The following is a 16,886-nucleotide window of genomic DNA, read 5'->3' on the forward strand; positions in this document are numbered from 1 at the left end:
CAAATCTGCAAGTGCAGTGCCTGATCACTGTCACTGTCACTACAACTGAAACACACCACCCATTGCCTTACTGTGCTCGCATCCACTGTTTGGTCTCCTTAAGCAAGCATTGATGAATGTGAATGGGTACTATTTTTTTCCACATGGAGAAATTCATTTCCACACCTTTGCTTTATCCATATATCCATAACAGTTGCCATTTTTCCAGACTGCCTCTCTTCTGCCATCTGTTGCATGAATATCCAACAAAACAATGTGGGATATTGCTGTGAAGGTTCATCCTTTGCTATCATACCAAAACATCTGCCTCAGGCACTGTGGGCCAGCATAACAAATCAGGAGGCATTAATTTTGGAACAGCCCTTGTATATTTGTGCAGCTGTAACTATCCAGAAATCTTAAAGCACTGCATAAATGGTAACAAACAAAGTCCTCCAGAAACATTTTACCAGCAAAGAAAATAAGCCACTGAGAGGTTAACAATCTTCCTCTCCACGTCTGCATAAATCAAGTTAGCCATGCATATTCCTTGATATTACTCAGCATAACAAAGCTTTTGTAATACACTGTTGGTGAAGATCAATGAACAAAGGAGAATTCTACTCCAGGATAAGATGCTCGAAGAAGAAAAGTATCTCTCCATACTAGATTTAGTTGTGAAAAAATTAAGTTCACAGAGAAGTTTTGGGAAAGGATATAAGAAAAAAATGTTGAAAAAAGTCTTCACATTTAGTATGCTCAACTCCTTTTCTCCTAGTCACAGATTTTTAATGTAATGGTGAATTGTATATACCCTTATGTATCCAAAATGTTAGAAGGAATATTATGATAACAAAAGATATCCCTTGCTGTGCCAACTCTTAATATAAAGTGAGACATCTACAATGCTAGGAGTGAACCAGATGCAAAGATGGGAACTTTGAGCCTTGAAATACTAATTATAATTATAGATGTGTTTACTTGAGGGCTCTTCAACACTGTCCATTTTTAAGCACAGTGTGAGAATTTTTTTATTTAAGGCACATTGCTTGGACCTTTACAGAGAGTGGGAGGTATAGGGCTGCTGTGCATTTCCACCACACAGTAAAGAGACGTGATCATATTACAACATCTGTTACTATGGTTTTGGGAAGTGGATGAGATAGGATTAGAAATACAAAGTGTTTTATCCTTTTTTCCATAAAAGGCACATGTAAACTGCATAGAAAGTTTACTACTGTGTCTTCGCCAGAGTACCCAAATTAGTCTAATTCAGTTAAGATACAAACAGCCGCAATCCCAAACTAATGTACTCTTTATCTATGCTGTTATGACAATGGGAAATTTATTTTACAGTTCTTTCTGATCTGTTTTGGAAATGAATTATAAATCCACATTTCTCTATTAACTTTATCTCTGCTGATTACTGTGATGGTGATTATGTGGTGTATGTTTCCCAAATCTTTTATTTTGAATTTCTTCAATTTCTTTCTAAATGGACCTATTAGACTTTAAATTTGAACAGCTTTGGTTTTCTAGTCTGTTTTCATCTGTATCTTTCCATGGACAGAGGTCCAACCACATGAAATAATCTTTGTTCTCTTTCTTACTTTCACCTGATCTGCATTTGGAGTAGCAAAGTAGATTGATTCTGTTTTCTTCCATGGTCTGCTGAGAATTTCACACTGATGATTTCTGCGCTTGCTTATGGGAACTGAGCCAGTAAAATCCCCTAGATTTTTCCTTTTCACACTGTGTTCGTTTTGACCATTTTTGCTTTTGTTTCCATTGCTAACAGTCACATTTCCAGTATCATTATTGCCATCTGATACTTAGACACGATGCTCGATTATGGGGTCACAGGCCATTTCCTTTTTAGAATATTTAATGCTGTCCTTGAACATTCAGGAGCCAATCTTAAAATAGACTTATACATATATTTTGTGATCTACCATTCAAATCATATGAGACAGATCAGGATCACAGAATAATTCAGTTTGGGAAAGACCCTAGGAAGACTCTGATCCAATGTGCTGCTCACCACAGGATTAGGTCTGAGGGCAAACCGTGGTGCTTGTGACTTTTTCCTGTCCGAGTCTGAAAACTTCCAAGGATGGAGGCTGAACTGTCTCAAAATCAGGTATTGGACAAAGCAAATCAAATGCACAAATTTTTTGCATGGTTACTATTTTATACACATATGTGGTATTTTCAAATATTGCAGCTATCTAGTACAGTAAAGCTGAACAAAACCCTTCTTTGAAGTTGTGTATAGGAAACACTCAAAGGACACAAATTCTTTGTATGTTTATTTATGAATAGCAACTAATTAAGCTTGTTAATTATTAATTTTAATGGAAATGTTGAAAAAATGACCATTTGGCATGACATGCTTCAAACACTCTGTTTTCAGTTTCTATAGATTAATATAGAATTCTCCTATCACTGAAAGCAACAGGTCTCACCTACCCACTCCTTTTCAGTTCTCTTTTGCTTCCCTGCATCTGGTGGTGTGATCCTGAATTCTCAATAAGACAATTTAGCTAATGATACATTCCCTGGGTCAGTTTTCTGAAGTTATATTGAGAAAAATTTGTTCATGTACAAAGCCAGGAAGAGAAAGAACAAGATATGAAGAGAACAGAGCTGCACACTTCCTGGAGACTATGATGTGAGACTGCTCAGCAGTCTGCATCTCTAAAATTTTCTTTAAAATAGATTTTAAGTGATACTTTAAGTACAAGTGTTAAAATATCACTTTTACTAGGTTAAATAGAAAATAAATAAGTCTATAAATGTTCACTTCAAATCAAGTGACACTGATGATTTTATTTTCAGTAAAAACTGTCTTTTAGGCTTTCTTTGTTTTAGGAATGCCATGAATACGTGTGTCTCTGTGTGCAATACACATGTATGTACACATAGACATTACCATTAGTGCATTCATGCACACTAACATAGCTACGTTTTCCAAGGATGTTATGTTCCCTGCTGTGTCCTAATCCGTGTTTCTGGAATGTCTGTGTTAAGAACTACTGCACTGTGTGTCACAGAAATATATCTCAGTTTCTTTAAACACCAAATCAGAACATGCTATCTGAAAACAAACTCAGTGAAATACACAAAATTGCTGTCATATTGAAAGAAATAGACCATAAAACATTGGGTAAGGATCTTACTCTATGTTATATATAGACTGTAGAAAAAAGAAAATAAATCCAGCAATTCTGAAGAATAATTATGTAATTAAAGTCTATTGAAGTGAAAATGTTCAGGATACAGCGCTAGGTTTGTGTATTCTAAAGTTGAATGCTTAGCTACGCTACTTTAATATTCTGTTAATAATAGACTTCTTTATGGGATAAAAAAGAAATACTCAATGCTGCAAAATAATTAACTGGAGCAGTTCTGAATTGTGAAATGTTTGCTCTTAGTTAAAAGCCCCATTCAGACTGAAAAGCTCAATAAAAAAATATCTCTGAGTCTAAGTTAAAAGATGAATAGAAAAATGACAGCTGGAAAGGTTTCAGGGTTCATTACTCTATCCTACTTTCCTGCCCAAACACCTCATTTTGATTCCTTTCTGTCAAGAAACAAAAGCATAGAAACTCTAAAATAAGAGAATTCAAAGGCAAAGCAGTGCCATTTTAGACCTGTTTCAGATGATCTGTCCAAACAGCTTCCAAACCTATCAGCAATGAGCAGACAGTTAATGAATTAAAACGTACATTTATTATTTATATTTACATCATTTGGTATTTCCAGATGCGGGGAGTCCTTTGCCACATTTTTAAGTCTATTGGAAAACTTATTTAATCACTAGATTAAATAGATCATTAATTGTAATTTGTTTCATTGTTGCTGAGAACTACTCCCCTACAATGTCATTAGCAGTTATAGAGAAAATAAAACGTTTAATTTCCCTCGAGAGTGGAAATATGAATAGAAATGCTTTCTTCCTCTCATGTAAACGAGTATTCTTTTTTCACTTGTGATACATGCCAGACAATCAAACATAAATAGCTGCTTATCTTCTTCTGTTGCAGTTCCTCACACCTATGGAAAACTAAATCTCTAATTGAAAACAAATTCATACTACGACAATCAATAACATATTACCAGAAACACTATACTGTGTTACTATATAAGAAATACATTTCATAAACATTGAACCTGCAATTCTGAGCTATTTTCCTTTCATTGGTTTACCTTCTTTAGCCAACTAAAGAAGAGTTTTCAAATGGTAATAGCGCTCAGAAGCCTGCACTGTTGCTGAGACCTTCAGACAAAGACTTCCTCTTCACCCCCAAACATACATGTGTCTCTCTCCTGCAGAGGCTCATCAGGACTGCCCAGACCTGCTCTCCTTGCCCTGGCAATATTACTCAGAAGGAGACTGCAGATAGCTTCCCTTCCTGCCACACCACCACCTGTGGCCATGGTCATTGCACGCGGCCAAGGTGAGCTGAAGCTGACCAGTTCATCAGCCTGGGCCAGCTTCATGTCAACCCTCTCATCATTAAAGTAGATGAATGGGCTAAGCTCCCATTTTCTGATTTGGATCAGAGACATCCTCACAGATGTATTTACAAGCATGCCTGACCCCTGTGACAAAACAGACCAAGGAGCAACAGCCAGTGGCCACGAGTGCAGGGCTGGGCACAGCATAATGCAAGGCTGAAGAAGGTGGGGAAAGGTGTGCACACTGCATCTTGCACAGCCTTCCCCTACACTGAACAACTCACCGTCCATACAGACCTAAAGCATTCACCTTTGGACAAGGTGTTGCAGTGGATCTCCTCCACGATGTATTATTACCTGTGGAAGTGAACCCTAGCTCACATGCAGTGATTTTCTCAGTGAATCACCTTCTCGTGTTCCTAAAATCAAAGTGTCAGCAGCTTTCAGTCCTGTTAGTTGAGGAATTAGCGCATGTCTCATTGCAATCTGCATCATCCACCTTAAATAAATCACTGTAAATATGTAGTCCCTTCCTTAAGGGAAAAATGAAGCCTCAGAAGGGATCAGTCCACAGCGACTTAAAGTCCTGTGTCATTTAATCACAAAGTCAATAGCTCTCTTCATCCCAGGGTGAGAATGCTGCTAAAACAAACTGCTCTCTGTTCTGTAGCGACGCCTGAAAGAGTTTGCGCTGCAGTAATCCCAAATCCAGGGGCAATCTATTAAGAACTCAGCACCACCGATCCTGAGAATCAACTGATAAGCACATTCTACCCACCTCCTCCTACTCGCAGCTTCTTTTTTTTTTTTTTTTTTTTTAGGCTTAATCCTCTTAGAGATTGTGCTAAGTAATGAAAGGATGGGATGAAAGAGGCCTTTTTCATTACTACCACATAAACTGCTTGTGTAAATGTTTCATTAACACACTGCCTGACCAGTATTTAGTTCTCCCCTCCCCCACTGGCAAGGTTCCGCGGCAGCCGGCACGGCTAAATGCGTGATTTACACATGTTTAAGAGAAACGCTCCCGCACTTGCATGCTGCACTATTCTTTAGAGGAGAGAACCACAAAAAAAAAACCATTATGGAGGACATTTGAATTTACAACTCTTTTTCTTCATCTGCACTTTATAAGATCTGTATCTTCCAGCTGCACACTAGTTTTGTTTTTCATTTGGTGTGTGCTTCCTATAATATGTAGTTGTTTCTTGCAAGCACCCTCAGAGGCACCCTGACATTTATTAAGCATAATGGGTTTGAAGAGATATTTATACATTTTTTGATTATTGGCGGAAAAGGCAAAGTGATTCAAAGGAGGATTGCCTTTATATACTCTGATGTACTGGCAGTGCGCTGCAATTTAAGCCCAAGAATCCAATGGTATCTGCTTCTACAAAGAAGAAGGTTTGAAAATGTCAGGTGAAGGCTGGCAGCAAAACAGATTTTTTGTTGATAGGCTGATAGACTGGTGGTGGATTTTTTTGTTGGTTTGCTTTTATGTTTGACCCACAAGATACAGCTTTCTTTATCAGAAAAGGCACTCCATAATATTTCCATCGTGCTGTATGGTTGCAGTCATGAGATTTCTTATTCTGGAGCTAATCCTGCAAAGCTTGGATATCCAAAATTTTGGCCACACTGAGTGAAGAGTATTTATCTTGGGCTACATATAAAATGTATAGCATAGTTAATGTTTATAAATAACCAAAATTATTTTAAAAATATTTTTATTAAAACATAAAAAGAGCAACAAAACCATAAAACTTGTGGGATATTTTTCCTCAACGCATCGAGGTGGTTTAGTGGCAGTGGCTGCAGTTCTTAGTGAGTTCCTAATATGTTCATCAGAGTTTTATGATGAATAATAGAATCAGTGAATGGCCTGGGTTGAAAAGGCCCACAATGATCATCCAGTTTCAACTCCCTGCTATGTGCGGGGTCACCAACCACCAGCCCAGGCTGCCCAAAGCCACATTCAGCCTGGCCTTGAATGCCTGCAGGGATGGGGCATCCACAGCCTCCTTGGGCAACCTGTTCCAGTGCGTCACCACCCAATTTGCTCTTCCTGCACATTATTCTTTAAAGTCAATTGTTCTCAAATGTGCATACTGCCAAAAAGCAAGGATGTGAAAGAAGACATGATTGTGACATTTTTCTCTGGTAAGGTAAATACTGTAGAAGCCTAATGATCAATTTTTTTTATTTGAGTTGAATATCTGATTGCAATTCTATACATTTCACTTGAAATTTTCCAGGTATTGTATTTATGTTGATTGAAAATGAAGTCACAAACATGCAAACAAATGATGATTTTCTAAGCAATCTGGAAACAGTTTCTCAAGTTCCTTCATCAAAATGAAAAGCAAGGGCTACATTTTGTTGTTGTTGTTGTTTATGAGTCTGTGTTTAGGGAGTGTATCAGAAGGCATACAATTATTTGGCATAACTTGAGTTAGCACTGCACTGCATGCTGCCTTGGTTTCAGCTCAAGACAGTGCTAGTTATACACCAGTGTGTGGTTGTTGCTGAGCAGTGGGTGCACACGTAGGTCTGGGTCAGGCTGCTGGGCAGGGAAAAGCCACTAGCATGATGGTGTGGAGAAGGGAGTGCCTGCTTTGTAGTCTGTACTGGGGGCTCATGGGTTTGGCATGCATGCTTTAAAGCTTGGCTGTTGTCATAATCTTATTCCACCATAAATAAGGTATTTTTCACATAGCTGTTGTTTGTGTAGAAATAAATACCATTTTCAGCATGTGCTGCTTCTAGGCTAACAACATCCCTCTGTATCTAGCACATCAGTATCAATGTCAAGTAAATACGTTAAAGCCAACAGGAAGGCTTCACTGGAGTTAATCAAGATTTACTCACAGCAGCCCATAGTAGCTTTGGCACATCCTGCAAAACATTTGCAGAAATGCAAAATGCAATTTATCAGTTTTAAAATACGGTTTTACAATTTGCAGGAGGCATTGACTCAATCTAGTAAAGAAAACGATAGAATAACATATCTATTATCCAAATCACCTCTCTCTTTTGTATGGAATATGTGAAAATATTATTATATTTGAATTCTATCACAGCTCACTTTACCTAAAACTAACAACAAAAAAGTGGAAAAAATGATTTAAAACATAACTTGTGCACTGCCATCAAATACTTATTTTCAACACCCTTTCTTCTCCTGTCAAAAATAGCACCCGTATTGCTACAAATCTAACAAGTTACTACAGTTAACGCAAACACCACGTTTAGTCTGGTATACTGTTTGCAGCCAAGACCATGATCTGTTTTCAAAGTGAATAGATTCATTTGGATCAAAAGTCTCCCTGGGGGTAAATGCCTAAATATATTCAACCTTCGCAAAAGTTGAAAACATCAATACCTTCATAAAGCCACTTTGATTTATATTGACTAAGGTTGTGCTGCTAATTCACATACATTGTTTACTTCACAGAGCTTTTAACATGGTATTTGATTTGTAGAAATAGTGATTCAGTTTCTACAAAGAGGTGCAGAATATGACCTCCCCCAGATTCTTTTGTTACTTCAGAAATGCTGAAAGTCATAAGCAGCCTACCACTGCAATACAAGAATTGCTCAATAAGTGTTCAAGTGCACTACATTTTTTACTTGCTTAGTAACAGGTAATAGCAATGTAGGTCTGTCAGGTAAGGGGCAATCAATTATCTAAGTATGTCACTAATGTGACTGCAACAAAACCATTGATTTATATCTCAGCGGAAAGCGTCTCTGAAATGTTTTTCTCTTGTTCAGTTCTGCACATAATGAGGCAAATTAGGAAACTTGTAAATAAGAAATTCTGAAGGCTTTTTTTTTTTTTTTTTTTAATATGCTTTTTCCATTAAGAAACTATAATCTGTGATTCTCAGCAGGAAATAATTAAAGCACATTGGTAAACCCACATAAATAACATACCAAGTCCTGTAGAAATAATTGCAGCGCTTACATTTGGTATGAGTTTAGTATGTTTGTTTGATGCTACACCAAATACAGGCTTAAAAATGTCTTTTGTAGCTCATTAAGCAGTTACAAAGCAACAATTTTTTAAACAAAAGTTTTCTCTAGTATATGAAGAGGAGCAGCTCAATTACTTTGCATGTTTTAGTTAATCTTTCCTGAGATATACTCTTTCTAATTCTTCCTGCTTTGGAGTCAGATCCAAGAAATTGTTATGCATATATATAACTGAGCCCACAGATATGGAAAGAATGAAAAGAGAGAGAGTGAGAGAAACAGGAAGGAAGAGAAGGGGAAGGGAAGGGAAGGGAAGGGAAGGGAAGGGAAGGGAAGGGAAGGGAAGGAAGGGAAGGGAAGGGAAGGGAAGGGAAGGGAAGGGAAGGGAAGGGGAACTCCAAATACACCCTGTTCTACAGTTAGGAAAAGAGCATTGGATATGAAATGTAAGGTAACCTTTCTCAGAATTTGCAAGCTGTATAAGTTTTACCGAGGAGAGCTGAGTTAATTTTGTGGCTGAGATTGTAGACACAACTTATAGAAATGGTGCTTTCATGACAGAACACAAATGTGAGGATTAGAAAACAACAGTGACAGAGCAGTTATTTTGTCAGGGTTGCATTTTCTGTATTAAACAGTTGATAAACAGATTTGTGAGTGTGTGTGTGTGTGTGTGTCTGTTTGTGTGTGTTTGAGTGGTTGCAAGAAAATTCATGTTTCCAGGGGAGATAAACTTGGAAAGCTTAAACACACCATAGGCTAGTCAGAATCTCACAGTTAATTAAAGGAGTGGAAAGTATCAAGGCTTCTCGCCTCTGCATGAATAATTCACTTCCTGAATCCATTATTAAAGCCAGTTACTTTGCCACAATCATTTCCAGCCTGTGATGCCTTGGTCTCAGAAATGAGACAAATTGCAACAAGGCCTGCAGCTATATTAATAAATTGAAATGAACATTTATTTGCTCATCTAATTACAACTGTAGTTTTTTCCAAATGATATAGTAATGCATTACCTTGGCAGCCAATACCTGCTTCAAGAAGTAATTAACAGAAACACTTCTAATAAATTTCTCCTTCACTGGGGAAAAAAAAAAAAAAGCTTTCCTTTTGATTTTGTTTCCTTTAAAATTGTTTGCTTTTAACTGTGTGTATGGTGAATTTTGCATAGCTGAAGCGATGTGTTGGTAGTACCTGTAAGAAGTCACAAACTTATAAACAAAACATGCATACATTAAGCACTACATCAGCTCCCTGTTTCAGGTATAATCAGATGATATGCACTTTGAACAGTGTTTGAAGAATGTTACTATTACAAAGCTTCTCGTAATCTCATATGCAAATCAATTATTTGAAAATGAATAAACTGCTGATGTTTCAACCATACTGATCTAATGAAATCTATTACCTGCAGACCTCATCTTGAATTTACTAACTTAATTTCTATTTATTTTCAGCTGCATTTGCTTGAAATGCTCCCCTACCACATTCTTATCTCTAGTTTGGAGAGATATGGATTTGAAGGGTGGACTATTTGGTGGATAAGGAATTGGTTGGAAGGTTGCAGCCAGAGGGATGTGGACAATGAATCTACATCCTGCTGGAGGCTGGTAAGCAATAGTATCCTGGGCTGCATCAGATGAGAGGTGGCAAGTAGAGTGACAGAGGTGATTATCTCTCTTTCTTCTGTGCTTGTTAGGTCCCATCTGCAGTACTGCGTCCAGGTCTGGGGCTGCCAGCACAAGAAAAATATGGAGCTGTTGGAGCTGGTCCAGAGGAGGCCACTAAGATGATCTCTGGGCTGGAGCACCTCTCCTATGAATTCAGGCTGAAGGAGCTGGGCTTGTTCATTCTGGAGAAGGCTGCAGAGTTACGGCCTTACAGTACTTGAAGGGAGCCTTACAAGCAGGAGGAAAATCAACTTCTGATGTTGGTTGATAGTGATAAGACAAAGGGGAATGGTTTTGAAATAAATGGGGAAAGGTTTACACTAAATGTCAGGGGGAATTTTTTTTCTGAGAGAGTGATGACTTGCTGGAACATGTTACTCAGAGATGCCCTCTCCCTGGAAGTGTTTAAATCCAATTTGCATGGGACCTTGGGCAACTTCATCTAGCAGTTGGCAATACTGCTTGAAGCAGACAGGGTGATACCTTATGATCCTTGAGGTCTCTTCCAATCCAAGATAATCCATGATTTTATGATTTACCACATAAGGAAATTTAACAAATGTAAACAAAGTTTTCCTGTCATTGTGGTGTTGTCTGTGAAAGTAACAGAGGTCTAATAAAGTCTCCTTTCCTGTAGATGTATTTTGAGTTAAAATGGCAGGATTAGCTACAAAAATTTTAGTTTCCATTTTTCAGACTCTCATAGAATAAAAGCCTGTCCAATTTATCACCATGTCTCTGTATCAGGCTTACAGATTTATGCTTGTCAGCTCAGTCTATTGTTATCGCTGGAGCCAACACACAAATGGAAGCTGAAGTGAGAGTATGCTATTGTCACATTTTCAGCCTCCCCTTCTTCTCCTTTTCAAATCAATAGGCCAGCATAAAAATTGAATTTGTGGAAAAAGATAAGAGTTGAACCAAAGTATTAGAAACTGATAGAGTGTGTCAGCGTGTAAAAATATTGGTACAGATATTGATAAAGATATCCCCACAGATTTCAGTAAATATCTAGTTATTAGAACAAATAAAGTGAATTTGGGAATAGGTAGAATGGTGTAAATCCAAACTATTACTCCTACAGATGTCACGGTGAAGAAAAATATTCTAGAGCTGCATTGTATTAGGCACAATTTCAGCCATGCTTCACAGCAGTATATACACACCAAATGTTAACACTGGAAATAGTTTACATTATAACCAAGAGAGATAATAAATATTGCTAACCAAAGAAATAATTTTTCTAAACAGAATAATTATTTCCCTTTCTCACATTTTTAAATAAATCCCTGTCCTTGGTTTGTCAATTACATGTGAAATGTTTACTTGTGGATGATTTTCCAGGTTGAATTTTCTATTTTCCACAAGACATACCATGAGGGGGAAAAAAAAAAAAGAAAAAAAAAAAAAGGTCTTTAGTTATCAGATTTGGGAATAATCATTGAATTTTTTTAGTGTGATGATTAACCCATGGATACAGGATTAGACAGCGTGGCTGAGTTTGAGCCTGCAATTGTTTTTATTTTGAGACTCAAGCACATAAATAGATTTGAATGTGCAGCCTACTTCCTCCTGGTATGCTTTCATCCACCATGGGAACGCAAAGCCTGTGTGCTTAAAGAAGCATGTCAAAACTGCTTTGTGAAGAAGGGGGAAAAAAGCCATAGACCAAGTGACAGAACTAAGTTTAGTGTGCTAATCATATTCTTTCTTCTTGTAACCTAAGGAGTCCTGCTGTAGAATTTAAATGAAATGAATGGTGTTTCAGACACGCAGTTAGTGATTTTATATGGTCAGTGTCATTTTTCTTCTTCTGGGAATTCAATTTGTTCCCATTATGTCAAGGTCATAGATTGGGGAATCTTAGAGAACATTACTTCTCTGCCTTTGATGCAAAGGGTCAGTGGATTAGTACAAAGGAGAATTAATCCAGTGTGCTTGCTCACCAAATGATATTGAAGTCATTTTTAATGAATGACTAGGAGTTCCCATTAGTTTCCTTGAAGAAAACAGAAGCAAGCCTACAAACAATGACTTCATAAATGAATATTCAAGGAAAGCATGACTTCATTGTCAGCTCTAATTGCTAGTTTTACCTTATTAGATGAAGCTTTCTGTAGCTGAGTTTGACATACATTTGTTTGCACACTGTTATTAGTCAAGTCTCAGTGAAGTCTTGTAATTAACACCTCTGTATTATCTCATGCAATGAAAGCAAGGACTAAAATAGATGACTCACTTTGTTTCAGCTTTACTCTTGTTTTCTGATACAGAAATACTTAAGAATTGTGAGCTCACAGAACTGCTACAAAACAGAAAGCATAAAGGAATTCTGTGGAAGGAGGGCATATAAGCTTGTTCAGAACCAGACACTAAGGTCCTAGAGAGAAGAATGCCATTGTGCAGATTCAGTGTAGGGTTTTACTGTTATGGTTGCACCAGTACGGTTCTCTGTATCTGATTCTCCTTATCTCAATAAAAAGACAGTGTCCACTTATGTATTCCCCAATTAAGGCAGGGAAACTGTATATTCATACAGCCTTTCTCCATTCCCATGACTGCTCACACCAAGGAAACTGTACTTTTAAAGCAACTGATGGCACAACATTTGCATGTTGCAGACCTGAGTATCATGTTCACTCTGATGTACACAATCCAAAAGTGGATTTTCCATGTTTATTATCTTGATTTACTGTTTTAAAATACTATTTCACCATTGTCAGTTCCTTACTGAAAGTTAAGTACTTTTAATTATTATTTTGTTAATGAGCCATAGGATAAATTCACAGTCCCATAGTAATGCAGGCTTTATGTGCAAGATATAATTTTAAGTATTTGACTTCAAGAAAGTAACTTTTGTTGAACAATGTCTTACTAAAAAGCAATATGTCTGCTGAAATTAAATTCACATATGCTGTTGAGCATAAGGACCCACTCTTCCCCTTCCCCTCTCTCAATATTGTAATGGATGGGAGAAAACAAACAGTACACAACTCCAAAAGAAAAGAAGTCACAAATTCCAAGACAGTTGCAAGGGCGTTTTACTGTGATCTCTCACTGCAGTCACTCACTTAACAGCTGTTCCCAAAGCAATATGCAATCCAGTCATTTAGTTATTATTGTTGAGAACTTGGCTGAGTTAAATACTCAAATAATAAGTAAGCTTGTTTACTGGATAGAAGCTAGACAGAAATGTCTGAAGAATTAATATGTACCTGTAATTTCCCACAACTATGGAATAGCCATCAGAATGGGAAATTACTGAGGGAGACTGAAGTGCTCAGAACTGCTGGCCTCTGTCCTAAGTACTCACTGCCCCCATAGCAGAGAACTGCAGTTTGCTACAGTTTGCATCATTATCATCACTATTGATCTAACCACCCCACGTGTTCCTGCTCTATTATTTTGCTAGTCAAGAATAACCATCTCAAGTTACAAATGCTATTATATTACCATGATTTGCAGAATTATTAAAGGTGGATCACTTCGTTACAGAGATCCCAGAGGTGTTCTAGATAGTGAAGGTGCATTAGTTGAGTTTAGAGAAAGCTGGAGATGCTTAGGCATGACTGGAGCTACCAGTATTTCACCTCGAGCTTAGCAAGGCTGCCACTCATGTTTGTGCAGGTATATACTACCATGTATGTTCTATCAAGATAAAATGAAATAGCAACAATGTCACTTTTCCTTTACAGGTTCTTCTGCTTTGTTTGCAATATATCACTGTACAGTGGAACTTGTCTTAAAATAAGATCTTGTAATGTTTTGTAACCTTCAAACAGGACTTCTAATTATAGCATTTCTTTTTGCTTTGAGCACTGACCTAATAACTAAAAACATTGAGAGTGAAGCACATACTATAAACCAATCTAATCAAAATGTTTCTAGAGGGGATAAGCAGTAGTTTGGAAGGCATTCATATTCCAAAAACCACTCCTGAAAGAAATGTTGCTTTACTGGTTTTGGAGTAAATTTATCATCTGATTTACTTTCACAAGACTTGGACAGAATAGAAAGGGATTACCCACAGAAGTACTTTGCTTTGTAACACAGGCTTGTCTCCAGCAGAGCACACAACGACAGACACAGTGAGGGGAAAGCAAGGAGAGTAGCTGCTGCAGTGATGGATGCATTAGTTTGAATTCGGTTGTGATGATATTGGCTTCATTAAGAACTTATCACCAGCATAAACTGTTTTTATCCTAGTGCCTCCTGTCTTTACACTGGCAGACAGTCCTACCTCAATGTGGAAATGGAAACTGTTCTCCCTGTTAGAGTGGGTCTGCATTCATATCATTAGGTGCACTAAACCACAGAATTGGGCAAGGAGGTGGCTGCATCATTGACCCTGGGATGCTGACCCTGATACCATACCAGTCATCATAAGGACTCCTTCCATGTGTTTGTCTATCACTTCATCTCTGAGTACTTTTGTGAAAGAGGGTGATGCCCAAACAGAATTTGTACTCCACTCATGGAGAAACCAAATTATAGCTTTTTATTTACTCTGTCTCTTGAATGGAATGGAAGCCCTTTTCTCTTGTCATCAGTGTTATACACAAAGTTTCTGCTGACTATACATTAAGATTCTTGCCTGATGTTTAAAAAACTTGAATGTTAGTGCCAGTGAGATTGGTTGTTAAAAATACCTAACAGCCATTTGGTTGGTTGATCAGCAGAGGAAGATTAATGGTTTAAAATCTGGTCATTAAGTGTGGTAACAAATGTTTTTCAGTGAGGTTATTGCTACCATAAACTTTAATCAATGGTTCATAAGCAGCAGCCTCTGGTTCAGTGTTCTGACTAATGACAAATTAACTATTTCTTAGCAGTTAATAAAGACTTTTCACTATTCTGCATACAGAAAATGATTTCTTCTGTTGGTAATTAACATTCTCCCCTGGGTGCTAACTCCATATATCCATACTAAAATCTTCAGTGGCAGAGATGAAAAGCAGCAAATGTAACAGTATTTCACTAGCAATTATTTTTTTTATCTGCCTATTTAAGACGGGCAAAACAAGTTTAAAGGATTTGCTGAATAGTATCAGTAATGCTGTTGATACTTTTCCCTTTCCTCTTTTTTTCAATGAAACTTTTATGCCCAGATCTAAGAAGCAGGAGTCTGGAAGTTGTTAATGATCTACAAAAAGGAAAATGGGAGGGATGAAGGTTAGAGTTGCTTGATTTTTCTTAAGGCTAACTGCAGTTGGTGTGAAAAGCAAACAAACACTGGAGAGCACTAATAAATATATGCCTTATAATAGTGGAAAGGAAAAGGTATACCTAACCTTTCTAAATAGCCTAAGGGCAGGGCTTTTCTTTTAGATGGAAAGGTCATCTAGAATGAATTAAAATCATTTTCCTGCTGTGGTCCAAGCATGTGGCTTCACTTTGAAGGCTGGAATGGAGCTGTTTTCACACATGTATCTTACAGTCAATGCTTTAGAGAATACATTGGCATGTATTCAGTCAAATATTAGTGCATGGTTTCCCAAGGATGAAATTTTCTAAATTGTTATTAATGGCAAAAGTCTTTACAAGGTGCTTAATTATTTAGTTTGTGTTCTTTTGGTGACAGTCTTTTGTCACTTAATCCTTCTCATGTGTTAATATTGCTCATTCTCATGCTGTGTTAAATACTTTAGCTGATGTCCTGACTTGAATGAAACTGTCCAAAAAAATACAGCAGCACAAATATTCTTGATGATAAGAAGAGGCACCAGGACAGTAAATTTGAGACAGAAGATTTTGGTACGCCAATCTGAAAAGTAAGATCAAACAGTACACAGTTTACACTGCAATTATTATTTTTTGATATTTTCCTTTTTACAAATTTCTTATCCCAAATATAATTTCTGCGAATGTTTGTACACAATAAATAAAACTAACCAGATCTAAATGAAATCTGAATCAATTTCAGTTTGCCATCCATGTTTTTCAAAGATATATTTGTCAAGCTTTCCAAACAGCTATTAGTGCCATTATAAATGGACAAATAATACATTAATAATAATAATAATAATAATAAATAATAGGTCAGTAAAAATGAAACTTGGAATAGAAGTAAGTTATCATAAAGATTCCTCTATGAGAGATCTTGCAAAACGTTCTTCCAGCTTTTGTCCCCTTTTATTTACTGTGGAATTCACTCACAATTTGTTTGGCATTACTAGAAATCTTGGTAAGGAAAATTTTTGACTTTGGCTTTCTAAGCCAGCTTTGAAAGGCTGAGAGACACAGACCCTTGGCCTAAGGCAATATATTTCCTCTATAATTCATGAAAACAGTGCCCTTGACTGAGATCAAGCTTTAAAGTTTAAGGTCTGAAGAACAGTCGTTCAATTTCATCTTATTCTCATATACAAATATGGATTCCTAGAACCTCTCACAGATACTGGGTGCACAGCAGAGGAACAGTGATGGAGGAATCCAGTCTCTGCCAAGGTGTGCAGACTCAGTATTCTGTTCTGTCATATGCTATGATTTTGATGGAGCATACAATGATAAGATTGCTCTTAATTTCCATTTGGCAGCTTCTTAGTTGAGTGACTTCTGTTGAACAAAGAATATATCTCAGAAGACTAACCTTGGTGCTAGACTTCTGGATTAACTGTTAAATGTGGAATGACATGGAATGTAATGAGTATGCAAAGTACTGGTAAAAATAGAGATGTGAGTAACTGAAGATCTGAAAAATTTTAAAATGCTTGTATCCTAAGACTTTTTTTTTTTTAACTTTTCCTCTCTCTTCTCTCTTCTCTCTCTCTCTTTCTTTTTTTTCTTTTTTTTTTTTCTTTT

The sequence above is a fragment of the Coturnix japonica genome, chromosome Z (assembly GCF_001577835.2).
Source record: "Coturnix japonica isolate 7356 chromosome Z, Coturnix japonica 2.1, whole genome shotgun sequence".
NCBI classification, from domain to species: Eukaryota; Metazoa; Chordata; class Aves; order Galliformes; family Phasianidae; genus Coturnix; species Coturnix japonica.